The 27,874-nt window shown below is 38.0% G+C and overlaps 1 long non-coding RNA gene across 1 annotated transcript in view; it reads left to right on the top strand.

Annotated features, from left to right (window-relative positions):
- Positions 1 to 27,027, top strand: part of LOC131384231 (uncharacterized) — a 34,788-nt gene extending 7,761 nt beyond the window's left edge. The window contains exons 2-3 of the long non-coding RNA XR_009214888.1: positions 24,237 to 24,304; positions 26,932 to 27,027. This is a non-coding gene — a long non-coding RNA (uncharacterized LOC131384231). The remainder of the gene's footprint in view (positions 1 to 24,236; positions 24,305 to 26,931) is intronic.
- Positions 27,028 to 27,874: the final 847 nt, after the last annotated feature.

The following is a 27,874-nucleotide window of genomic DNA, read 5'->3' as shown; positions in this document are numbered from 1 at the left end:
TCAGATGTAGGTTTGGTCGTTTCACGTAGTCCCAAATTTCTTGGAGGCTTTGTTCATTTCTTTTTATTCTTTTTTCTCTAGACTTCCCTTCTCGCTTCATTTCATTCATTTCATCTTCCATCTGCGATACCCTTTCTTCCAGTTGATTGCATCTGCTACTGAGGCTTCTGCAATCTTCACGTAGTTCTCGAAACTTGGCTTTCAGCTCCTCCATCTCCTTTAAGCCCTTCTCTCCATTGGTTATTCTAGTTATCCATTCTTCTAATTTTTTTCAAAGTTTTTAACTTCTTTGCTATTGTTTTGAATTTCCTCTCGTAGCTCAGAGTAGTTTGATCGTCTGCAGCCTTCTTCTCTCAACTCGTCAAAGTCATCCTCCATCCAGCTTTGTTCCATTGCTGGTGAGGAACTGCGTTCCTTTGGAGGAGGAGAGGTGCTCTGCTTTTTAGAGTTTCCAGTTTTTCTGCTCTGTTTTTTCCCCATCTTTGCGGTTTTATCTACTTTTGGGCTTTGATGATGGTGATGTACAGATGGGTTTTTGGTGTGGATGTCCTTTCTGTTTGTTAGTTTTCCTTCTACCAGACAGGACCCTCAGCTGCAGGTCTGTTGGAGTTTACTAGAGGTCCACTCCAGACCCTGTTTGGCTGGGTGTCAGCAGCGGTGGCTGCAGAACAGCGGATTTTTGTGAGACCACCAATTCAGCTGTCCGATAGTTCCTCTGGAAGTTTTGTCTCAGAGGAGTACCCGGCCCAGTGAGGTGTCAGTCTTTCCCTTCTGGGGGGGTGCCTCCCAGTTAGGCTGCTCAGGGGTGAGGGACCCACTTTAGGAGGCAGTCTGTCCGTTCTCAGATCTCCAGCTGCGTGCTGGGAGAACCACTACTCTCTTCAAAGCTGTCAGTCAGACAGGGACATTTAAGTCTCTGGAGATTCCTGCTGACTTTTTGTTTGTCTGTGCCCTGCCCCCAGAGGTGGAGCCTACAGAGGCAGACAGGCCTCCTTGAGCTGTGGTGGGCTCCACCCAGTTCGAGCTTCCTGGCTGCTTTGTTTACCTAAGCAAGCCTGGGTAATGGCGGGCGCCCCTCCCCCAGCCTCGCTGCCGCCTTGCAGCTTGATCTCAGACTGCTGTGCTAGCAATCAGCGAGACTCCGTGGGCATAGGACCCTCCGAGCCAGGTGCGGGATACAATCTCCTAGTGTGCCGTTTTCCAGGCCCGTTGGGAAAGCGCAGTATGAGGGTGGGACTGACCCGATTTTCCGGGTGCCGTCTGTTACCCCTTTCTTTGACTAGGAAAGGGAACTCCCTGACCCCTTGCGCTTCCCGAGTGAGGCAGTGCCTCGCCCTGCTTCGGCTCGCGCACAGTGCGCTTCACCGACTGTCCTGCACCCACTGTTTGGCACTCCCTAGTGAGATGAAACCGGTACCTCAAGCAGAAATGCAGAAATCACCAGTCTTCTGTGTCGCTCGGGCTGGGAGCTGGAGACCGGAGCTGTTCCTATTCGGCCATCTTGGCTCCCCACCCCAGGCTGTTGTTAAGAGCAGAGAATTTTCAGATTCCATGGAGGTTTTATCCCCCTTTTAGATTATAACAAGTAAGCCTAGGAACACACTGCGGTGTGGAGAACATGTTCCATCTGGGTTAATTGAATATAAAGAGAAGATGTGATTTGAGAGAAATAAAAAAAATGCTCAACAGTTTTCAGGTCTAGGAATTTGTGGGAAGGAGAAGAGAAGAGAAAAACGAGAGTATGAGATGGATATCCTCTCCGAGGAGGAGAAGAGAGAACATTTCAAAAGGGTGAGGGAAACGCTGAAGGCACAGAAAAGCTATGCCTGTTCCACATGAAGGCCTCTAGAAAGAGGCTACCTCTGAAAAATCCCCCAGTCACAAAGCCGGGATGTGGCCACGCACCCGGGCTCCATGTGGCAGTCAGACGGAGGAATGCCTCAGAGGTTAATTTTCTGGAACCACTCTGAGTTTTAAAGCAACTGAGATTGTGGCTGGGGAGGTTGTCACACTAGTTTGACAAGAGGACCTGTACCAGGGGTTGCTGAGCAGAGGACAAGGCTGAAGTTTCATGGAGTCAGACCCCTTCAGGGTCTGAGCATAGCAGAAGCCAATGCAAGTCTCATTTGCCAGGGCAGACTACTCAGCCTTGACCACGCCGAGGAAGACTCCATTCAGATATTTTGTCAGCTACAGGCTTCAGTGGCAAATGGCAAGACAACTAGCATCACCAGCTGGAGGAAGGATGTTGTCCTAGAGCTGGTCACAGAATTCATGGAGCCTGAGGACCTGGGCCCTTCCCATTAACTGAAGGTTATGTGTGCCATACTCCATTTTTCATGTGCTCAGACTAACATCAGATATTAACTATCACAGGACACTAACTATCACAGGACACTAACTTAGGGAGAGAAAGAGTGATGAAATGATATTTGAATGGCTACATATATTGTTTCAAGAAAGTCTGAACACTTAAAGTAATAGTTATATCAAATATTTATTCTTATAAATGTTTAAGAAGATGGTAAATTGTGTCAGCTCCTTAAGTTGAAGGATCATGCTTTTTTGTTTTTCATTTTTGTATCTCTTCCTGTACCCATTCCATGGCTCTGCATGTAGAAAAAGCTCAAAAACCACTGTTGAATGAGTTATGAGTAAATAGATAACACTATTTTAACATTTTAATGGTTCACAAAACCCTAGAAAGCAGCAGAGTATCTTACAGTTTATCCCCTATTTCCACACTTCCCTAACTCAGTGCTCCAGAGATAAATTATCTTGAGAAGAAACCACACTCATACGGTTGGATTTCAAAACTTAATGATTTTTCTTCTGTTCCCCAATAATTTTTGTGTTGGGAGGGATCGATTGCATCAAGTTTGTGAAACTCTGGCTGTAAGAGATTTTCAATCAACACACAGGTTCAGAGGTTTTTCCTTCCAAGAATAATCTCCCAGGGCCTCATTCGACAGTACGTATTTCCCAACTTCCCCATGCAGAAGTCCACAGAAGGCCGCACACAGTAAGGAAGTTGCCTCTGCGTCCAGCCCGCTGATTCGGCAGGCCGAGAGCCAGTGCGCAAAGAAGGTCCGTTTCCGTTTGTTTTCCTCATACTTTTCCTTCTTTCTGAGCAGTAAGCCACGGAGTTATGGAAAAGGCTAGGGAAGAATCTATGGCCGACTCCTTCTTCCCACAGGTCCACTAATTATGGAGAACCAAAGTCTTTTCTTAAACTGACAGGACAATCGATGAACCTGACCACTGCAGATATGGACTTCCCTAAACTTCAATCTGCGGAGAGAGGCCTCAGAGTCTTCACTCGCTATTTCATTTTCAGGCTCCTTCCAGCAAAATAAAAGTAAAAACAACAGCTATTTGACGGCTCATTGCCTTTGTTTCCCTGGTAGATCCTCAGGGGCGTTCCGAGGACATTCTACTTTGTATGTCATAGAAAGGGCACCAAAATCACAGTCTGATATCTTAAAAGTGACAAGAGACCAGCGTTCAAGACTTAGCTTGTGGTAATGGTATGTATGGATAAAGCTGCTTGCTTCCTGCATGACAATGGCCAGGTTCTTTTACCTCTCTGTGTCTAAATTTCCATCCTTAGTTAAAGGAGACCTTGGGGTAGTGTTTGAAATTCTGTATACAGGATTTTATTATTATTATTGTTATTATCTAGATAAAATACCTGGACACTTTGGCCTGAGTTACACTTCTGTTTTTGCAAGAATCGTTTTAGGTGATTTTCTAAATTCGTTTCTTGCATTTACTAGCTTGAATTAGTTAATAAATAAAAACTCTCCTTCACAAGCTATTTGGATACTTTTAAGATAAAATTCATACAGGAAAGGTAGGATAACTATTTTTATTCTTTCCCATTATCACACATTGTATTATCAAAGCCCAGAGAGCTTTATGAAGAGAGTTTGTTTGTGATTTTTCTCTTTGGAGTTCTGAGTATCTGTCTCTTGTAGATAACTATGTTTTATGCTAAAAGATGGAGGATGGGCCAGGTGCGGTGGCTCATGCCTGTAATCCCAGCAATTTGGGAGGCAGAGGTGGGTGGGTCACCTGAGGTGAGTTCAAGACCAGCATGGCTAATAGGGTGAAACCCTGTCTCTAGTAAAAATACAAAAAATTAGCTGAGTGTGGTGGCGGGAGCCTGTTATCCCAGCTACTTGGGAGGCTGAGGCAGGGGAATTGCTTGAATCCAGGAGGCAGAGGTTGCAATGAGCCAAGATCGCTCCACTGCACTCCAGTCTGGGCAATGCACTGCTTGGTGCATATTGGTTGTATTCAGCCAAAAAAAGGTATTTTCTGGAACCAGCCTTGGTCTAATTACTCATTTTTTGAATTTTCTAAAAGCTTGGTTAATCAAAGGACTCTCATGCTGTATAATGGAAAAATTCTTCCTAGACAATAGCAATATATTCAGAAAATCCAGGTAGTCTCAATAAGAGAAATAAAGTTTTAATCAAGAATAATAACAATGAGATATTGAGATGGTAGCTCGAAAATAGGGACTTCAGATTAAGAAATGTCTTGAGAACGAGGTTTGCAACATGTATTCAGAAATATATATGACAAAGTGATTAAACAAAATTGTTTTCACAAATTTGCAGTAAGAGAACAAAATAGATGTCAATTTATTTAAAATTATATAAGTGTTAGAGGGAGGGCATGATTTTATGTATTTTAACACAAGCATGCTATTTATGTTTTTTGAAAAACTAGCTTTTATATACTCTAAATCAGCAGTCCCCAAACCTTTTTTGCACCGGGAGCTGGTTTTATGGAAGACAATTTTTCCATGGATGGACAGATGGCAGAGGTGATGGTTTTGGGATGAAACAGTTCTACCTCAGGTCATCAGGCATTCGCTCTCAAAAGGAGCATGCAACCTACGTCCCTCACGTGCACAGTTCACAATAGGGTTTGCGCTCCTATGAGAATCGAATGCCACCGCTGATCTGACAGGAGGTGGAGCTCAGGCAGTAATGCTCTCTCACCCAACACTCACCTCCTGCTGTGCAGTCTGGTTCCTAACAGGCCACGGACTGTCTCTGGACCACGGCCTCAGGGTTGGGGACCCCTGCTCTAAATATACTCCTCTATTCTTATCAATAACCACTTGGCAAACCAAGTATACTTTTATTAAGTTCTCAATTATCTCTGTTAGCAACCTCCAACATCTATACTCAGGTCAAACAAGTACCAATGTCTAACAGAAATCAATAAAGAACATGACATGTGGAACCATTGCTTTTTCAGTTACAGGTGATTATGTTCAGAAAAGAATGCAATAATTCCTTTAATGTTAACTACTTAAATGTCTGTTTTCCACCTTTGTGTCTTGCCAGAAGCACAATAATCATTCCAGACCTGAGCTATGTAATAAAGGTCTGGGAATAGTTTACTTGCTTGATCTGTTCCTCATACTAAGACATAGAACATGTGTTATTCCACCATCTGGGGCCAGTATTCGTAACTCTTCCTAGGTCTCCACAGAGTCACATGCTCTGAAATACAATAATACAAATAATAATAAGATATTATTTCACCTTTGGTTCAACCTATTATTCAAAGAAGCCAATTAAACTTTTCATTTGAAGTAAGTTTTTAAAAATGCTTTGTTGGAAAGTATTGCAGAAAGTGCATTTGTATTTTAAATTTCTAAAACAATTATCAAAGTATCAGAAGTTTACAGCTTGATAGTAATCCTCAAACAAAAATCAACTGGAGGGGGGTGGTTAGGAATCAAATGATTACATTTTAAAATGCAACAAGGGAGGTGATGAAAGCATATTAATAATGAAAAAAAGTAAAACACTAACAGATGTGGAATATTGTACAAAGTCCAAACTCAATAGACATCCATGTAGAAAATAACCATGAAAATGAAAAGCTAAAAGAAATTTCCTGAGGTGGTTTTAGTTTGAATTCAAGTAAGCTGGGCTCATTTAAATTTCCCTAAAATTTTCTATTTCTCTGCCAACCTGGATGACTGATAAATAGATCTTAAATGCACAGATAAGCGTATCACCCAGTGGGTAGAAGTATGGACTGGAAATAAAAGGTGAGACATTCCCCCGGTGCTAGGAGATACATACTGTATACATTACATTCCACAATGTTCTCTTGAAAATGCAAAAGCTGATTCTTCTGGATACTTCTCTGTGAACAATAGTCATGAGAATGGACTTCCTCAGTTTCTTTCCTCACCCTCACCCCCACCCCAGGTCTAGGCCAATTATGTCTATACATAATCTACCAAGCCGGTGATTTTCCTGGAATTATCACTTGGGTTTAAGAGTCAATTACTACAGTTCTCACAAGGTCACTCCACCCAAAGAGCCTAGATTTGTTCTTCAGGAGTTTGCTGTGACCTCCAGGGTTCTCATGTTATCTGTCCTCAGCCTCACTCACCAAGCTCAATCGGTGAAACTCTGCTATTCCACAGCTACACTGGATTTCGAAAGGTCTTTTCAAAAGCACACAAGCTCTTTCCTGATCCTGCCCTTTCTCTCTGCCTGAAATGTTTTCCCTCAGATTCTTTGCATGTTTGAAGTGGTCTTATTCTTCGGATCTCTGCTTAAATACAACTCTTGAAGGTCTTCCTGAACGCTAGGTAAAGTGTTTATATTTTATGTAGAAAGGAGCTGGTCTCCATTACTATCTGTAACAGCAACCCTTTACTCTCCTGGTTATTACTGTTCACTTGTTTACTGTTAGTTTTCCTCACCAGAGCGTAGCTGGGCAGGGAAATGTTTTGTCTCATTTATTATTGTGTCCCTACTGCCTAGCACACCTTCTGCAACATAAGCCTCAGAATAATGTTATTAAATAATAGAAGAATGAAAAGATTTTATAGTGAAATGGAAAGATAGAAGGAGAGTAATTAGCCATTCTAACGGGGGTAACAGGATATTGCGGTTTTAATTTGCATCTCCCTGATGATTAGTGATGTTGAACATTTTTCATACACATTTTGGCCATTTGTATATTTTCCTTTGAGAAATGTATATATGGATCCTTTGCCCACTTTTTAATGGGATTGTTTGGTTTTTTGCTTTTGAGTTCCTTGCGTATTCTGGATATTACTATTAATCCCTTGTCTAAGAATATTTTGCAAACATTTTCTATCATTTAACAGGCTGTTTCTTCACTCTGTTGTTTCCTTTGCTGTGCAAAAGCATTTTAGTTTAATATAGTCCCATTTGTCTATTTTTTTTTTTTTTTTGGTCTGTGCTTTTGGGGACTTACTTATAAAATCTTTGCCTATATAAATGTCCTGGAATATTTCTCTCGTGTTTTCTTCTAGTAATTTTTTAGTTTCAGGTCAAGGAATATTATCAAAAAGATAAAAATATAACAAATGCTGTCAAAACTGTAGAGAAAAGGGAACATATACACTATTGGTGCAAGTGCAAAATTAGTACAGCCATTATGGAAAATAGTATAGAGACTTCTCAATAAACTAAAACTAGAACTACCTTACAATGCAGCAATCTCACTACTGAGTATTCAAAGGAAAGGAAATCTGTATATCAAAGGGATACACATGCCCCATGTTTATTGCAGCACTATTCACAATAGCAAAGATATGTAATTAACCTAAGTGTCCATCAACAGATGAATAAAGAAAATGTGGTATATTTACAGAATGAAATATGACTTAGTCATAAAAAAAATGAAACCATGTTATTTGCAGCAACATGGAGGGAACTAGAGGTCATTATGTTAAGTGAAATCAGCCAGATACAGAAAGACAAATATTGCATGTACTCACTCATGTGGGAGCTAACAAAGTGGATCTCATGGAGGTAGAGAGTAGAATGACAGTTACTGGGGGCTGGCAAGTATGTGGGTATGTGTGTGGGAAGATGGAGAATATAGTTCGGTTAATGGGTACAACTATACAGTTCAATAAAAGAAAAAAATTGTAATGCTCAATAATAGAGTTGGGTGAATATAGTTAACAACAGTGTGTTATATATTTCAAAATAGCTATAAGTGAGGACTTGAAATGTTCTCAACACATAGAAATAATACATGCTAATGGTGATGGATATGATTAATATCCTGACTTGATCGTTATATTCTATACATGTAACAAAATACCACATGCAACCCATAAATATGTACAAATATTATCCATCAATGAAAAAAGATGGAAGAAGGAGAGAGGTTCATGTAGATGGTGAAGGAGATGAGAGTATTAGAATTAGGGTGAGAAGTTTCTTATTTCCTGTGACTCTTTCTAAACCCTGTGGTTTTCCCCAGAATCTACGTGGACAATATGAAATTGTTCTTAAGTGTATCCCTGGACCCTTTGGGGATGCAACAATGAGGTCTGACTTCAAGAAGAAAATGAAAATCAGAGGGAAATAGCCAAAATACCACAAAAACAAGTCTTCAGATACTCTAGAGGGACTAATAGAGTCTCTGGATGCACTCCTGCTGGTTACCTTAGCCATTTACCCTGTCTGTAATTGGGAAATTGAGCATTGCTAGAAGATAAATTTTAAACATCTTAAATGTGTTAAATGATTAATTAAAAAGACAAAAATTAGGATAAGATTTGTTAGAAAAAGGCAAAAGACAGTAAAAAGAATGCTTATTATATTCATAGTATGAAATCATTGAAAACAGTGTAAGATTAGAGACATACATGTGAGAAGGTGAGTAACATTAAGAATCAGAGCAAACATGCAGCCGAGAATAACCCTGCAGTCATCCTTAGTCAGATGCCCTCCGTGGGGACAAAATGCCCACCGTCACCGTGTTGGTTGGTTCAGGAGTTCAGTGACCTTCAGTTAAGCTGTATTGATGCAATGTGCTGGTGAGAATAGACGTTTGCACTTCTACTGAGGATCGAGCAGCTTTTTCCCGATGTTTACTGTAGAACTTGGACTGTAAAACATCAGCAATGAAGAGGGAATAGACAACTTAAGCTTTTTCCCGTAAGCACTCACTCGTCTCTCACTTGTCCCTGCCAAGGGCTCCAAGTCAATCTGCATTGACCAGAGAGCTGAAACCCTGCTGAGCTGACAGCTGCTGCTGGCCTGGAGCCCACTGTGGACCTGAGGAGAATAACGCTCCACACTTCACTCAGGGCTCAAAATAAAGCTGAATCACCACTTTGGAGATACACAATGTGTCCTCCTGGGGAGGACTGAGGTCTTTGCCTATGGTCTTCCTGGGTCACACAATAATAGCAGCCTTCTGAAAATATGTTAAACATGCCACGAACTGAATCACTTCAGTTCACCAATTTGCACTATTTTCCTGTTTCCTATGCAATGAAGAACGCATGGACTTTCTAAAATTACTTTTGCTTCTCCACTCATTTCAGAAAGTTGAGTATAACTTTCTAGGCCTTGAAAAATATTTATAAAATAATGTTTTCTAAAGAAATCATAGAGAACTCTTAGACCTGTGGTCCAAAGTAGTGGGACATGCAGGCTCAAGGGCCATTGTCAGACATTCCTGCATTTCTTTCCTTTTATGTCCCAAAGTGATGGCAGAACTTTAAGAAATAGATTTGAAATATATTTTGACAAATGATTAGAGAAGAAATTTGTCAACTAGATAAAGGATGAAGCCATCCATTTGAGAATACCCAAATAATAAAATTACAAGGATTTCCTGGGATACTGTTCCTGAAAATTCATCTTCCTTTTTGACAAAGGATTCTTAAACAAATATAATTATTCACCATATACAGAAGCCATGTGTCATCAGAAACAATTTATGAAGCAGTGGAAGGTTGTATGTGGCAATATATTAAACACTTCTCAAATACATAGGCAGCAGGGGTTTTTTAATATGCGAATAATTTAAGTTCTCTATTAATCATCTCATGAATTTCAGAGAAAAATGGATACCATATAAATGGTGTGGAAGAACTGGAAGATGCTGAAACACCTCATTAACACATCTAAGAAACTGGAGCATGTTTTAATCATATGTGCTTTTAATAGCCTAGTTATTTAAAAATTGGTAAAATACTTCTGTTTTTAACAGAGGGATTCAGATGAACTAGAATATTCCCTTTCCATTTTTAAAATCATTCATTTCCTACTATGTCCCAGGCACTATGCTAAGCACTAGGCGTATAGGAATTAAGAAGCTGGGTAAGGTGGCTCACATCTGTAATCCCAGCATTTGGGGAGGCCGAGGTGGACAGATGCCTTGAGTTCAGGAGTTCGAGACCAGCCTGGGCAACATGATGAAACCCCATCTTTACCAAAAATACAAAAAATTAGCATGTTGTGTTGGCATGTGCCTATGGTCACAGCTACTCAGGAGTCTGAAGTGGGTGGATCGCTTGAGCCTGTGAGGTGGAGGTTGCAGTGATCCAAGATCACACCACTACATTCCAGCCTGGGTGACAGAGCAAGACCCTGTCTCGAATAAATTAACAAATAAATAAAAATTTTAAAAAAATTTAAAAGAGAAAAGATCCATGCCTTCGTACAACTGGTTATCAAAGGAAGTAGACTAATTTTCATATTTAATGATATAATTATGTCTATGAAAAGTTTCCCTCAAATGAAAATAAGTGGCACTAAAGAGCTTATAAGAGGATATCCTGACTTAGTTTGGAAAATCAAATAAAAGTTTTTTGAGGAAGTGATGTTAATCTGAGATACGAAGTGTGGATAATATTAGATAGAGAGCATTCTAGGGAAAGAAACAGCATGTGTGAAAGACATGAGATGGGAAAAAGCTTAGCAAGTTTAATAACTAAAAGAGCCAAAGTGGCTGGAAGCTCAAAAGCAAGGGGGAGGGTAAAGAGAGAGGAAGGTATTAATGTAAGCAGGATCTTTCAAAAATTTTTGCATAAAAAATTTGAAATTTATCTTAAGAGTCAATGGGAAAGTTTGATGTATATGATACATCAGAATGCTATGTATTTTTAAAGATCAATTTTTTTGCTATTTTAAAAAATAAAGGGAGAACAAAGATGTATGTAGAGAGATGCATTCAGCAGCTATTGCAAAAGTTCCAAAGCACAAGAAGAGCAGCATAAACTTGGATAGTAGAATCAGTGGAAATGAAAAAAAGTAGATGGATCTGCAATGTAAAGGAGAACACTTGATTTATCTAGTACAGAGTGGAGTTCAGTAAATATTTGTTAAATGAATGACTGATTAATTTTGCATTTAGGAAAAGAGAAGAATCAGGCAAACCTCTTCCACTGGTTTAACTGAGAACTTATTATGCATAAAGGTGTTTTCTATTCAAAGAGTTTTCCACAGACCAGCAGCACCAGCTTCATTTGATACCTTGGTAGAAATGTAGAACCTCTGGCCCTCCTCTCAGAACTGCTAGGAATGTGGCTGTTAATGGGATCCCTCGATGATCTGTGTGAACGTTAAAGTTTGAAGAGTGCTCTCAGGTAGGGCAACATTGAGGCTCAGACACACAGTTGAAACCAAAAGAAGGAAATGTAGAGTGTATTTAAATTATACATGGATTGAAGATAACAGCCTATTAAAGAGAGACTTTAGTACATAATTTGGTGAATCTTTTATGGAAACTTGTCACCAAATTTGCCAAATTGAATTTTCAAAATCGAAAAGTCATAGAACAATGCTTGTGATAAGACTATTTCTCTGCCTAAATGAGTAATAATAATTGTGGTAATGACAAGGGCTACATTGTGTTTCATCATTAGTGTATGTGTGTATATATATTTTTTCTGTTAGGGGAATTTATATGAAAGAAAAAAACCCGTACAAGTAAGGGGAAGAAAAGACTATTGTATAGTGTGTGCCAACAAATGTTAAAATTCTTAATTACACCTAAGTATTTTGACAGAGGCTAACTTAAGAAAACATATATACTAAAGCTCTACATAATCATATCATAAATTCTATAACCCATGTATATAAGAAAAATTATGTCATGCTGTTTATACAGAACAAGCACAGAAATACTGGAATATAGAAAAGATATGTCCAGGATTGCTGTATCAATATGAATCTTGATAGGAGGAAAATGCCAAAAATAGTTCTAAGTTGCACTCTAACCCAAATTACCATGCAACCAAGATTACTAGCCTGCTTACCATTATGCCCTAGATTAGTTCCATATATCCCCAAAGTGGAGGGGGCAGGGGAGGGAAGTCACAATATTACATCTGTCCTTTATATATTACCAAAAATAGACAAGGTTCAATTGTGCTCAATGGCTCCAGAGGTTACAGAACATCATTCTTTTCTAAAGTTCCAACTGGCAGGTAGTTCCCCTACTCTCACCTGCTCCTTTGCTTTTTTGTATTCATGCACATGACAGTGGAGTAACCAATTCAGCCTGTGTCATCATGTCGATATTGTGGTCAGAAAAAAAAAAGGCACAGGACAATTATTAGATCAACAATTGAATAATTCAAGGCAGTCACTTAATATTAAAATCAAGTATATAACTGGAAAAGGGCAAAGAGAGGAGCAACAAGAAAGTTACAAGGTATAAATGTTTGACCTACAAAGAAAGAATGAAACTGATGACTTGCCTTGACCTTGGAAACAGGAGGCTGGAGGAAGAAATGAGAAGCCTAAGAATATATGGCAGGCTTTAAAGGTGGAGGCACTAGCCCTTGGTCAATAGGGCAACAGAACAACACGATGGAAATGGCCACAACAGAAGTTTAGGATAAACCTTAAAGGGTGAGAAGGCCCTAGCATCATGGTTAATACAGGACTTTGGATTTTAATATCCCTGGATTTAAATTCTGGCTCTGCCAGGTTAAGATAAAACTGACCAGAAAACTGTAGAAACAGCGAAACTATGAATTGTTATTTTTGTAATAGTTTAAAGAGGTTGAGAGAGTGGGGTTTAGATTATTTAATGTCTTTGTAATGAAGATTGAAACATATAATCTTAATCTCTGCTTCGTAATTCCTGTCAATTACTTGCTAAACTTTTTTTTAGTTTTGTGCCTTTTCTCTCTCTCTCTCTCTCTCTCTCTCTCTTTTTAAGTCACACTGCCTGGGTTTGAATATTTACCAGTTACTTACTCTCTTGAAGTTTGGGGTCTCATACTCATATAAATAATAATAGTACCCGTGTTGTATGGTTTTCAAAGAATTAAATGATGCCTTCTGGACTGCTTGGGACGTAGTAAATATGCAATAAATGTTAGGTCTTTTTATTATTATTTCTGGCTTGTATACAGGACTAAGTACCTATGAAGAATTCAAAGATGAATCAGATAATGGACTCAACCCTAACAGCTTTTAGAATCAAGTAGGGAAAATAAGACATGCAGACAAGTGACCATAATAAAGACTAAATCTGCCTCAAGAGAGATACAGGTAAAATAAGATGGGCATTTAAAGGAGAGAACAGACTTTAAAAGAGAGAGGAGGATATGGCAGGAATTTGTGGAGAAGGTGGTTTTTGAACTGGATTTCAAAAGACAAAAAGTTTCACTGACTAAAGATGGGAGTGGCACAGAGTAGTGGGAAAATACTGAGATAATGCATTGCTTCATAAGGGAATAGGACAAGTATTCATTTTGCAGGTTTTCAGATTCTAATACTGACTTGAAGATATGTTTCAACAAATTTTCCTTTTAAGATATTCTAACACTATGCTAAACTTTCAGTAGTAACTTGGCCTGCACATACCAGTCCCAAAACCTGTGACACCTGGTTTATTAAAGAAACAACAGGCATTTCAATGAACTGCCATGGCCTCGCATGGGGCATAACCTTTATGAGTTGTCATTGTGATTCCATTATTGAACTTGCTTCCAAGTTTTATTGTTTAATCATCCATATTTGTGCTAGAACAGTAGTTGATTCATAATTGTTAAAAGAAAAACCTCAAATAATCTAAACAACCTACTTAGATCCCGAATACAAAACTCAAAGTGCATCTTTTTGGAATAAAGGTTCTATTTCACATTTTGATTCGAAAAGTGTAGAAAATCATGAACATCAATAAGTTAAAGATGTTAGAAAGGAATGGATTCATTTTCTAAGTCACATAGAAAATTTATTGGGATGAAAATTCTAGGGGAAACATTCTTGGCAAAAATATATTCATGATTTTTCTTCAGGCCGTTAATTTGGAAACTTTTGCATAACTCTGAGGGAATGACTCTTGGGACTCCCAGACATAGCTTTCTCTCGTCTCCTCCCATCACCCCTGCCCCAGCTTATGAATATGGTTTTTAATAATGTACATTTATATAAATATATATCTGTTGTATTTGTACATTTCAATAAAAACACAAATTGTGTAGCATGAGGACTTAAATTCTCAGCTCCACCAAGGGGGCGTTGCCTTCTGAAACTTTGTTGACATTCAATGGGTCAGAATTAGATACCAAGAAGGAAGGATGCCATCACTTCACCAACTTGACCCAATCAATTCAGACCACCTGAGAGCAAAACAGAAGCAAATACAGATTAAACTAGCTCACCCCAGGGAACATTCACATCCTTGGCTGAGGTGTCCAAATGAATCAATAATATGCTTTCCTGACCTACATATAATGGTAAAAAATTGAACTCAGGTTCACAAAGAAACTGTTAACTTTGGCTATAGCAATGGCATTTCCCCTTCTTTGGAATGAATTGAACTGTTTCTTCTGAATCATAAATTCCTCAAAATTAAATCTAATGCAAAATCACGTTTCCTATAAGAAAAAATCAAATTTGCAGTTTCATCGGAACTGAGATACACGGACTTGAGTTCAATGTGGAAGGAATCCCCTGCTTGGGCCGTGTTTCTACTAGTGATATTATAGCACCCTCTCTCCTTACTTCTGAGACACTATTTTATTTTATTTTTCTTTTTTTTTAATAAAGGAAGGAGTTCAAAGAATGTCTTAAGAGAATAATGCCCAGATTTATGGGGAATATTATGTCTTTGGAAACACATTTTGTTGTAAACATTTTTTTTTTAATTCTTCTAAGAGGTAGGCTGTGTATTGTGGGAAATGGAGGGCCTCCTCTCATCTGTGCACCATATGAACTGATAGTTGAACAGCTGTGGTATATACACACATTTATGCACATATTAAAAGTGATCGCTACATCTGAACCTACATTCTCTAATGAAAACCACATTGAGAATCATCACATTGTAGCAGCTTACCGAAGCTTATCTATCTTAGGTGAGGACAAAACCCTTCACTGGGGAGTTTATTTTACAAAATTATCAATGAATTCTAACTTCTAGGTCATGAGAAATGCCATGTACTGAGAAAGGAATGCTTTGCCTATATTTGTCAAACAGAAGATAGAGTGTTGTTTTTTTTTTTAACTGCATGATTACAGGAAGGCAGTGTGGTACAGTGGAAAGAACATGAACTTCACAGTCAGAAATAGCTAGGTTTGAATCTTAGCTCTACCACTTACAAGAGTCCTGGTTTTGAGTATGTTATTTCTCTAAGTTTCAGTTTCTTAAATGTCTGTGGTAGAAATGATAATGCATATCTTGCAAACTAATTGTGTAGGAATAGATAAGATCATTTGTGGATCCTAGTTTCTAGACTTCTCAAAATCATAGGCACTGTTTGGATCTTACTCTTATTGATAGGAATAATGCAGACCTTAGTGTTTTTTGTCCAGTCCCTCATAATGGAGGATTTACAGTCTAGCCAAGTTTCACCCAGTTATTTCTTCACATTACTAGATAAATCACCCCAACAGTATTTACTACCCCAGTGCTTTCCTTTGCAACGTTCTCTGAGCCTGAAAGCTTTGCTGTGCCAACACTGCTGTTGCAGTTCATGAGAAGGCCAATAGATGTTCTAGGAATGTTGGCTTCCAGAGCTGCCCAAATGGAACACCCTCAAGGTGTTTGAGCCACTGCCTTCCCCTAAATCCTGTCTGCACTGAAGCCAGGATGAGGCCTACTCAGAAGTGAGAAGAGAGTCTGTCTCTTACTCTGTGGCACACTATGTCACATGAGCCCCAAACCTACTTGTGCCACCCTGGTTTTCAGAGTAACTCATACAATCAGTTTCTTCACCTTTTGCCTACAGCTTCCCTCCCCACAAAGCTCAGAGTGATAGAAGCCATAGAGACCTGCTGTGGATCTTGAGCAAGTTACTTAACTTTTTTGTACCTTGGTATCCTGCCATATAAAATAAGTATTATACTAATAGGTACTCAGTAGAATTGCTGTTAGACCATATGCTTCAAGTATACAAAACATACATTGTAAGTATTGCATAAGTGTTAGTGGTTAGCAGAACTTTTATCCTCAGAATTATTCTAGAATGTAGGCCCTGGGAATAAGAAGAAATTGTTGGAAGAATTATATAATGACTGAAACCATTTAATTGAAATATGAAAAGGAGAAGTGATTAATGCTGTGCCCCAAACTGGTACAGTTATCTCTAATCAGATGGTACTGTTTCAAAACAAATAAGTATTCTAGGAATGTAGAGGAAAAATTAACTTGTCCTGTGAACCTAAGTCTATTGACTGTATAAGAGGAAAGGAAGAAAATTCATACTGGAGTTAGTGTTTTCAAAAACCTGGAAAAATTTAAGTGAAGAAGAGAAGAGGAGATGGTAAAACTAGATTAATGGTATGTCATGACTATGGAGATGGCAAGGAAACCAGGTATATTTGAAAACAGTGAGTGGTACACAGGATAATGGAAATGAAAAATGTGGGCATTCCAGTTTGAAAAATAAGCTGGGAGTAGGGATAGCATTGAATGGCATGTTCAGAAGTTTAAATTTACTCTTCAAGCAATGAAGAAACACCAAAATTTTTGTAAATAGAACCCTTGACCATTTTAACATTTTCAAAGAATGCTCACTTTCAAACATGATACTTGAAAACCCTCAAATTGCCTTTTATGTTCTAAATTTACCTGTGTTTTTGTTGGTAGGGCAAGCTGTGTAATTTGCAGGTGCATCAGCATCTTAGCACAAATTTTTAAATTGTATGTTTTATTGCATTTTACCTATATTATATGAACAGAAAATAAAGTGCTGACATAGGTGAGAAGCAAAGACCTCATGAACTGAATAAACTTCGAGATAAAGATGGAAATCATCACATAGAGACTGTTAACCTTCAATTTGTTACTCATTGAACCTAAGCCTGTTGACTGCATGAGTAATTAGGAATGAAGAGAACAAAGTCAAAGAACATATGTGAAATGCTAATTACAAACTTTTAAGATGATATCTAAAAGGTGAAGGGTAATTAGAAGTTTGGATCAATTTTTTGTACTCCAGGAGTTTTTTCTTATATAATTTCACTGGTGGCTTGCACATATTTGCCTTTGGTAAGTTTTCAGGAATGTTGTTATGTAAGAAAACAGGGGATTATTTGAAACTGATGTTTTGAAAAGATAACTTGGATAACTCTGTGGGTAAGGGAGGAAAGCTTTGCTATAGCTCAAATTAAAGATGATGGAGACCTAAGGCAAAAGCAGAGAGCATGAACGGAGATTCCACAGCAGCTGCTCAAGAGAAGAGAAAGGAAGGCCAGGAAAGAAAGGAAATTGGATGACAGAATATCATCTAACTTTCTCTAAGATGTTTCATGAAGTTTGTATAAGCCTGACGTCAATACCACACAAAGACAAACAAAAAGGAAAATTACATCTTGAACTGTGTGTACGTAGACAGAAAAGTTCTAAGAAAGTATTGGCAAACCAAAAATAACAATGCATAAAAAATCATGACCACATTGGATTTATTCCAGCAGTGAAATGATGGTTCAATATTAAAAAGACATTACTATACAAGACCACATTAACATACTTTTAAAAAGATATCATTATTTCAACTTGTGGAGAAAAGGACTTTAAGTTCAGTGCCCATTAATGATATTTATGATAAAACCTTTAGCAAAATAAGAAAAGTGACTTAACCTGGTATATTAGTGTTGGTCTAATCAGGAAAGAAAAACCATACAGCAATATGAATAGGGAAAGTTTAATGAAAAGATTTTTTTAAGTAAAACATGTTATTAGAGTGGGTGAGGGATTAGCTACAGCAAGTATAAAATGCACCACTACCACTAGGGCTGAGATACAGTACCCAAAGAAGACCCTCTCGCCATTCCAGAACCAGAACTCCTTGGAGTGGGAGATGGTAGAGAAGTTACTATGGTGCCATGCCACTGGAATGTGATGAAAATCTGCCCACAGGAAATTGCAAGAAACCTACTCTGGGATTTTGAGGGGAAACTGTTCATAGAGCAGTATTTTCCTGGAAGAACTGTGCAATGAAACGATAGGAGAGGGATGCCAGTGGAAGCTGCTGTTCACTGGTGGCTTCTACCCTCCATGCACTCTGGTGGCCTAGCACTGAAGAAGCAGTTTGTGCTATAGGAGCTGGACATTGGGGAAACTGCCCATGCTGCAGGAGCCTGATCTTGGAGAAGCTGCAGTGCTTCAAGAGCAGATGCTAGAGGAGCTGCCTGTGCTGTAGGGGATGGGCACTGGACAATCCATATGAGCAAGAGCATGCACAGTTACCACCCCAAAATCAGGAAAGAAAACCCTTTCCTCTTGCAATCTCTCTCTACAACCCACTACTGGCAAAGTTTAACATTATGCCAGCTGTCAAAGGAAAAATCTTAAAGGGCCCATCTCCATTTACACAGGCAGGCAACGAAGAGTGTATTTGGAGTGAAGAGGCAATAATTTGATACGTAGTGCAGCTAGTAATAGAAATCAGCCAAAAAATATAACATATAGAGCAACTATTATAATTTTGCAATATTTAAAAATATTTCTTTTCAAATCAAGAACAGGACACAGATTCTAGCTATTATTTCGTCAACATTTAACTGAAAGATCTAGCCAGTAAAATAAAATGAAACAAAACATATAAGCATTGAAATCAAAAGAAACAAAAGGACTATATTTTCATGAAAAACATAACAGACTACAGATAAATAATTAAAATTTACATCATTTTTAACCTAGGCTGCCAGACTATGAGCTCATATTTTTAATCGTCTTTGTATGTTGTCCCCTTAAATTCTCAAAGACAAGTATGCCCAGGGCAGTGGCTCATGCCTGTAATCCCAGCACTTTGGGAGGCCAAGGCAGGTGGATCACTTCAGCCCAGGAGTTTGAAACCAGCCTGGGCATCATAGTGAGACCCCGTCTCTACAAAAAAGCAAAGAAAAATTTACAAAAATTAGCCAGGTGGCCTGTGCCTGTAGTCCCAGCTACTTGAGAGGCTGAGGCAGGAGGATCACTGAAGCCTGGGAAGTCGAGGCTGCAGCAAGCTGAGATTGCGCCACTGCACTCCAGCCTGTGTGAAAGAGCATGACCCTGTCTCAAAAAATATATATATATATAGCTTTAAAACATTTGCCTGTGGCACATTTTTAGGTCCCATGTACTCCATGATACTATAGCTAGAAATAACACTGTGTTCCCCACAAATACAACTTAAACCTCCATCACTGCACGAACACACAAACACATATATACATACAATGCCCACACACAAACACACATGAATGCAAAGGAAGAACTGGAAAAATGGATGGTATTATCCATGGGACCATGACTTGATTTCCATTTCATCCGGATATCTGATACAGAGCTTATTTTTATGGTTGAGATCCAATATGCAAGTTCAACATTCAACAAATATCCGTTGAGCATTTGTTGTGGGTTAGGCGATCTAAGTTGTTGGAAAAACAGCACTGACAAGATAAAGTCCTTGCCCTCCTCAACTTATATTCAGATAGGAGAAGTTCTGTGAGGAAAGTAAAACAGGGTAATCTACTAAGGATGCCTTGGTGAGCTTAGCAAAGATTCTTCTTCCAACAAATCAACTCAACAGATGGAGCACTAACACCAGTCTCATGAGTTTAAGTACTGATTACAAAACTAAATTTGATAAAACATCTTTGCTCAATGTGCACTCCAGCCCATCGATTTCAGGGTTAATTAATGCCTAATGGGCTCTTGAATAAGCTCAGTTTGAAACCTTGGTGTACCATTTACTATTCATTAGCTATTCATGACACCTCTGAAATGGAGATAATATATATATCTCAATAAATAACATTATGTATAATCACATATGGTGGTTATCAGGACTGAATGAAACTAAAGTACTGGGCACAGTGGTTGGCAAGCAGTATTCAATACATATTGAAGATAATGGTGATTATTTTAACTTTATTAAAAATATATTATCATTTAATATAAAATATTAATATAAATATTTTATTTTTATTAAAAGCCATATATCTTAAGTTATCCTATCAAATGCAGTCAATCAAATGGCATACCTATATGATAGTTACTGAGCTGAGTGAATAAATTTGTTGGTCTATATCCAACTAAGATCTAAAGGGCTCTTCTGTTAAAGAAATCATTAAAGCTAGGGAAACAGAGTTCTACATGTTTCTCACCACTGGGTGTAGGCAGTCCAGATTTAGTGAAAACACATTTGTGGGCAAGCTTACATAGAATTGTAGTTTAGATTTACACAAAACTATACATTTTCAAAGCATGTTGTGATTATTTACCATGTTGTTATGACAAAGAGCCTAAGCTATAAGTCAGCACTGTATGGGAAATGCTTACAATTACATACAAAGAAGAAATTAAAGATGTTTACAGAAGCTTTAAGTAAAAACAAAAAAAGCAGGAAATTCTGTGTAGTATTTTTATTTTTGATGAATTATTTAATCTTTTGAAGTGATCATTTTGGGTGAGGTGTGTAATCAAGATTGGTGATGTTAGCTTGCAAGTCTTTTCCCAGTAGCAGATAGCAGAGATCTGGTATTGATGTCAAAAATAAAAGAAGAAAGGGAGAGAGAGGTAGCAAGGGAAGCAGAAAGGCTTAGAAGGAGGATGAGAGAGAGAGAGAAAGAGATCTCCAGTTGTCATAGTGATTCAGTTTGTGTTTTCTATTTAAAGCTGTTTGCTAAGGCATTATTATAAATGCAATTCTCTGCTTTTCCTTCTCATTCTCCAGATTTTCTTTCACTCACCTTTCTTACCCTACTTTTTCTGTATCTTTTGACTCTTCTCAAAGTCAGATTTCTTCTATTGGGTCTAACATTTTGTTTGTTTTCTATTTGTTAATAGAAAATAATAATCCATTCAGGTCAGCAGAGGAACTGAATAACCATGTTATGTCTTTTTCCCTTATAACAAAACCAAAGTTTTGTATAGGAGAAGGCATTAAGTAAATTTTCTAAGAAGTTTGCTTTTGATGGAAGGAATAGTATGGAGATTATTTTTCTGTTCTTAATCTTCAGCAAGAGGGTACAGTAATATTCTCAATATCACCTTAGAGATTTCTCTAGCCTGAAGCAGTATTATATATAAAATATAGAATCATAGAATTGTTAGTGGATCTATGTCATTTTTCATCTATCCAGGAGGTCTCCTCCTTCCTAATCCCTCCTTGGTTTCTGTCAAAGATGTCATCCTTTCCTCACTATATGTAGTCTCAGTGGGAAGTAGCATCTGCTTCCTATCACAGTCTTGGGGTCAGATCCTCCCTCACTGTGTTCCTGCGCACAGAGTCAGTAGACTGTGATCTGGGCCAGAAAAATGAGATACTTTCTCCCTGGACCAGAATGATAAAGGATGTGAGTCACGGTTAGAGCTTATTGTTTATCACTGCAGTGGTGACATGCTACGTAAATTCCTGTTGAATGTCATTCCTCTGTAATCCTCAAGTGTGATCCAAGTGAATCTCTTTTGCTTTAAGTAGCCAGAGTAGATTTTTTTGTTGCTTACAACCAAAAACTGAATTTTAGAGTCATTTTATTGATTAGAAGAAATCTTGGATGTTCCATTTTAGGAAAAAGATATAAACGAGACGAGAGTGGTCACCTATAAAACAAGGTTCAGATAAACTAACCTTATCAATGACCATCCGTCACTTGATTGACAATGGATCATAAGCATGCAGTAGTTTTATCTATAGAGGGACATTCAGAGATCAGCTAGTGTGGACTGGGCTCAGTGCTCTGGAGAAGGGATGTCACACAGAACAGGAAAAAAAGTAAATTCTCAAAAAATAGACCTTAAAATACTAAGCAAAAGATATATATGATCAAGGGTTTTTGAGTTCTTGAAGCCTAGCTTTGGTTGACCAAAATCCAACTTATTGTATAAAAACAATAGAAATGAGAAGAATGTATATGAGAATCAATTTTTCTATCCTGCAGTTAATTAAAAAGAAAAAGCTGAGGAGGGAGAAGAAAAGCCTAAGAAGAGAGCAACAGGAGTACAGGTTGGGTAGGGGCATTATGCCATCTTCTCCAGATTGTCCTCACTCTAAAAGAGGTTTAGAATAATAACAGAGTACATTAAATGTGCCCAGCCTCTAAGTGAGCCTAAGGAGGCAGGAAGCCTTTCTGAGATCCTCACACTCAGGGGCAATTGGCAGTGGAAGAGAAGACACAATACCTTGATGTCTAGGTAGAAGGGATGTATGTGGCCTTCCAACTTTTGATTATATAGCAGAGAATCAGGAAGTTTCTCAAATTCTTAGAAGGGGTGCAGAAATACCCTAGAGAGGTTTGACTCCAAATATGATTTGGCTTTGTGTCTCCATCCAAATCTCATCTGGAATTGTGATCCCCATTTGTTGAGGAAGGGACCTGGTAGAAGATGATTGGATCATGGGGTCAGTTTCTCCCATGCTCTCTCATGAATTTTCATGAGATCTGATGGTTTTATAAGTGTTTGGCAGTTCCTCCTTTGCTCTCTCTTGCTTGCCGCCATGTTAGACATGCCTGATTCCCCTTCTGCCATGATTGTAAGTTTCCCGAGGCCTCCCAGCCATGTGGAACTGGGAGTCAATTAAACTCCTTTTCTTTATAAACTACCCAGTCTTACGCAGTTCTTTATAGCAGTGTGAGAATGGACTAACACAACTCCTCTGAGAGTGCAAGAGGATCCTGTGTGCACGGACTGACGCACATCAAATGAGAACTTGCCTCTCCACAGATGCCAGTGAATTTGGATGCCAAAATGTAGGGTAGGGATGATGTACATTTGAGTGGATGCTAGCATGGACACATGAGGAGCTTGGGCCATATCCCTGATCCTTCAAACCCAGCCTCATAAATACATAATGTTACAAAAGCTCACTGGATGGCAGATCATTTCAGGTAAAAAAAGAGGACTGACGTGAATGAGAAAATTCCTAATTTGAGTTTACTTGGCATTAAAATTATATTTTATGCAGTCAGAAAAATTGGCAGCTAAATAGAAAATCTACTTTGAGTTATTGAATAATAAGAAATATATATTCTTGGATGAATAAATTATGGATCAAAAAGATTGTACCTCATAAATGTATCCAAGAGTGTATCACTTATTTTGTTAAAAATTCTTCAAATATCTGATAAAAAATATTTTGTGATTGCCTGCACAGAATTCATCCCCTCTTGTTCTGCTGGGAGCTCTGTAGCTTTTCTTTGGGAAATCCACCATCTGTGTTCATTCCTGAGAGGTTTTTATGAGGCTGATTCCACCCTCTAGCTCTGGGGTGGGCAGGTCAATGAGACACAGTGGATCAGAGTCAAAGTCCTTGGTTCCCAAGTGAGTTTGTGATAGTGCAGAACAATAAGGGTCATCCTGGGGAATTGTTTTTGCATGGAAAACAGGTGTTAGTGTGGACACGCTAGTAGTCATCTTTCCCATGTTAAGGTAAAAGCTTGCCTGAGAGTAGAACCAAAATAGAGAAAGTAAATACATAGAGCAACAAAAACTGTCATGAAATTATTACTGAAAGTCTGGATCTAGCTCTGCCTGGACCAGATTTTTTTTTTCTTCACTAATTTTTGGTCATACGCAACAAAATTTTTTTGCTTGTTTAAGTAAAATTTGTTTACCCAAATTTGGGTACCCAAAAAAGCCATAATAGAAATACATTCTCATTGAAATTCAAAATAAAACACAAACTTCTTAGCATGACCTACCAGGTCTTATATCATCAGTTCCTTGCTGGGCCCTTCAGCCTCTTACTATACCCTTCCTCCACAACAAAGCTCTGGACATCCGGGATTATCCTGCCTCATTCTTCCCACTCTCCCTTCTGTGATTCTCATGGCTGTTTCCTTCTCATCCTGAGGCTCTGGTTCAAATATTAAAGATACTATCTCTGCTCAATACTGCTCCCACCCCACCTCAAATCTTCTCCATTTCATCATTCAGTTTATTTTCTTCATAAAGTTTATCAGTACCTAGAAAAACGATGTCTATTTAATTATTTACATTTCAAATTGTCTTCCTTCTCTAACCAGAATGGAAGCTTCATGAGAGCAGATACGTTACCTATCTCAAGCAAGCCATGGCGATTAATTAACCTTTGGTAGGCACATAATCAATACTAGTGGGACAAATGAGTGAGTTTTACTTTTATATTGAACAATTACATAGTGCTTACTATAATGCTACAGTTCTTCTAATTATTGATATTTTTCTTATAATGTTCCTATGAGGTCGGAATTAGTACTTATCTCCATTTGCGTGATTATCAATCTGAACCACAAGATGGTTAAGCCGTTTGCCCAAGTGGGAGAGCTGGCTTCATACTGGACTCACACTGGCCAGCTGGCTCTGAAATTACTTCTCTCATCCTATGTGCTTTGCTTCCGGAAACACTAATTGGGTGATTTAATGAACAAGTTGGCTATTAAGGAAGTGATCCTTGCTAGATGGGCTGAGAATGCTCAGTTATGAACGTAAAAAGCAATGATTGACCTTGGAATCCATGACTTGGCCAAGACATTAGCCCTAAGAAGTCCGACCAGTGGTTGTAGGAGCTTCCTTCATATTTACTGGTACAATATTGTGCATATTTGAGAGAGTTGTTAGGCTGCTGTGGTGGTTTACGAGTGCTTGTAAAATCTTTTACATCTATTTAATATTGTTATATAACCTTAGTCAGTTGAAAAGATACCAATTAGTTCATTCATGAGGAAAGATTGTAAGGGCTTTCAGTGAGAAAAGACCTCAAAGGCATACTCTTCTCATTTTTTATAAAGCAACTGTGACATTTTATAATGTTTGACCAACCATTGTATAGTGAATGCTGTTGAATTTTTGTAATGTACTTCAAATCTTATCTCCCATTTTCTTTAATACTTTTACAATAGTTATGGTGTGATGCTACTCATCATCTGGAAATAAGATGAATTTAATAGAAAGAATGTTTCTCATTTATTCTTCAAAACCATTTTTATGTTAACCAACATTAAAAAAGCTGTGGGTATATTTGTTTCATTATTCTTCTCTTGTTATCGACAACTTTTTTCCCCTTCGTTGGGCAAAACTTAATCCTTGCTGAAACGAATTGCAGCTGTTGTCCAAACTTACATTTTTATACTGATAGGAAGCAGTCAGACATTTCAAATATTCAGTTTTGTTTAAAATTAAGTTAACAGTTCGGTAACTGTTAAGAGTACATCAATGAAAGAATTGTACAAGAATGTGTTTGTGGCCAACTGGATGTTTGTCATTTAAAATACTTGTGAAGGCAACACAGCTAGACTTGAAAGAGTTATAAGGCTCTGCAGACTGGGAGAAATTCGTTGAGGGAGAATCCACTAACTCTTGAAGTGGTAGCTTTTGACTTCTGGCACTGTAAATACCAGCTAAATGAGGCACAGACTGCATTTCTAAATGAACTAACCCTTACATAATTTCCTTTTTTAAACAACTCCATAAGGGCTGCAATAGTTAGAATTACAGAATCTGACATAACAAGATACATTTACTTTGATACCAAGCTCCCCTAAAAGTCAACCACTCTCTTCTTGTATCTCCATTCTTGACTCAGAACAATATTGATTTCCTTTTTTGAAAACTTGCAAAGTATTAGGAAAAATCAGCATTTGATACACTCTCTTCACCTTGAATTTCCCACTGGCAATTCACACCTTATTTAATCTTATGAAATAGTAATTAAAAGCATGGGCCTGAGATAACTGATCAGAGTTAGAATCCAATTAATGTAAACCCACTAGAGAGTAGCCTCACCACTTAATAGCCATCTAGCTCAGGGTGAATTAGGTAACTTTTCTAAACCTCACTTTAATCTTCTGCATAAAAGAGATAATATTGTCCACTTCATAGAATTTTGGAGGGCATTAAAGAAAATAATCCATGTGTAGTACCTAGTATCTACTCTACGATTCATCAACAGAAACACCAACACCAAGAGTTAAATGAAATATTAAAAAGCTTAAATTACCACCAGAAAAAAAGATTCCATCTCCCACCAGCTTGTATGTATTAGAACTAATTCAAATTAACTTAAGAAAAAACTTCCTTAATAATAATTCAAAATAATACTAGGATGTCTTCTATAACTCAAGGACAGGAATGCTGCTGGTCTCAGGAAGAACTGGAAGAGAAACTTCGAAGCTAACAGAATTCTCTGTCTCTCACCTATTCACATTTCTGACTATCCACTTTGTCCTTCTCTCTACTCTGTTTTCTCTCCCTTCTCTTGACCATGCGGTAGAAGTCATGACCATTTACAACTCCCAAAGGTTATAAGTTCATCCGTTTAAGAGAAAATTACTTGTTATTTACATGCCAAATCCAAATCCCTGATCAAAAGCTTCACTAGTCCACTCTGGCTCAAGAGCCCACTGCTGGTCCAATAACTGAAGTCAGAGAGCCCCTTGGCTACAATCATCATAATAGGAAGGATGAGTAGTAGTAAGGAACTATTTAGTTTCTTGCAAAGGGATTTCTTGGGTGGCCGTAAAATTGCCCAGCCTTCTCCAACTCTGTTCAGCTCTCCCCTTATGTTGGGGCATGTGTCATCTTGGAGATTCTGGTTTCTGTTGTTGCTGATGCCATTTTTCTCCCAAGCATGATATCTTTCTATAGTACTTCTGATATGAGCACAGCTACTGGCCTTGATGCAAATGGTCCAGGTTCTCAAAAGTGCTTGCGTAATCTATGTGCCTTTTTTCTCTCCTCCAGGTGGATTATAGAATCTCAGCACATCAAAGTGAATTTAGAAAATGGAAGGCACACACACACATGTATATACACATTTTAAAAATGAGAAAACTGAAGCCAAGATAAGTGAAATGCTTAGCTAATGTCACACAGCAAATTAATAAATTATGACCAGAAGTCAAGTCTCTGGACTTACAAATTAGTCTTCTTCTTCCTATATTAATCTGGATATTTCTTGGTCACCAATCACCACTCATAATCCATTTCTCTGTCTACAAAATGCAGATTGTTTCTCTGTCTAGAGTGCTGCTCTTCAACAAGAATAGCTGTGTTCCTCAGTGCACCCTAATGATAACTGTGCTGATTATACCTCACTTCAGCAAAAGCAGCTGCTGCATGAAATTGTGAACCTTAATTGCTGTTAGCTTAGAGGCAACAAAATACAACTGAAAGAGGTATAAATTACAGACAGTAATCATTATCTTCGTTACCCATGTTTCATTAAGTTCCTTGTTATTAGTGCATATATTAAGCACCTGAGTATCCCATTTGTGAATATTTTGAAAAATATTTATAAGTGGACAGCAGAAAATATAGAATAGTGAAGAGTTTGGACATTATGAGACTTATTTTGAATGAGCTTGGGCCTTTGAGGAATCATGGATATTTTTGAATACATTTCTAAAGAAAATAAAGTCACTCATTCCTGGGAAAAAAAATCAAACACTTATAAAGAGAGCCTGATGCAAAATTATTTCATCTACTCTTTGATAGTTCTCTAGATAACCCTAAATATTATGTATTTGAAAAAAATAAGGAATAATTAATTATTACTGCCTAATGTAAAGTATTTCCAATATTATATCATGATGTACTCAGCTTCATGATTATTTGTTTATATTACACATGTACTCCTTATTGACATACCCATATATTTTTCGTCATGTCATATTTACTTCACATT

The sequence above is a fragment of the Hylobates moloch genome, unplaced genomic scaffold (assembly GCF_009828535.3).
Source record: "Hylobates moloch isolate HMO894 unplaced genomic scaffold, HMol_V3 SCAFFOLD_9, whole genome shotgun sequence".
NCBI lineage: Eukaryota > Metazoa > Chordata > Mammalia > Primates > Hylobatidae > Hylobates > Hylobates moloch.
Note: the sequence above shows the minus strand (reverse complement) of the source record. Positions and strands in the feature narration are given on the sequence as shown.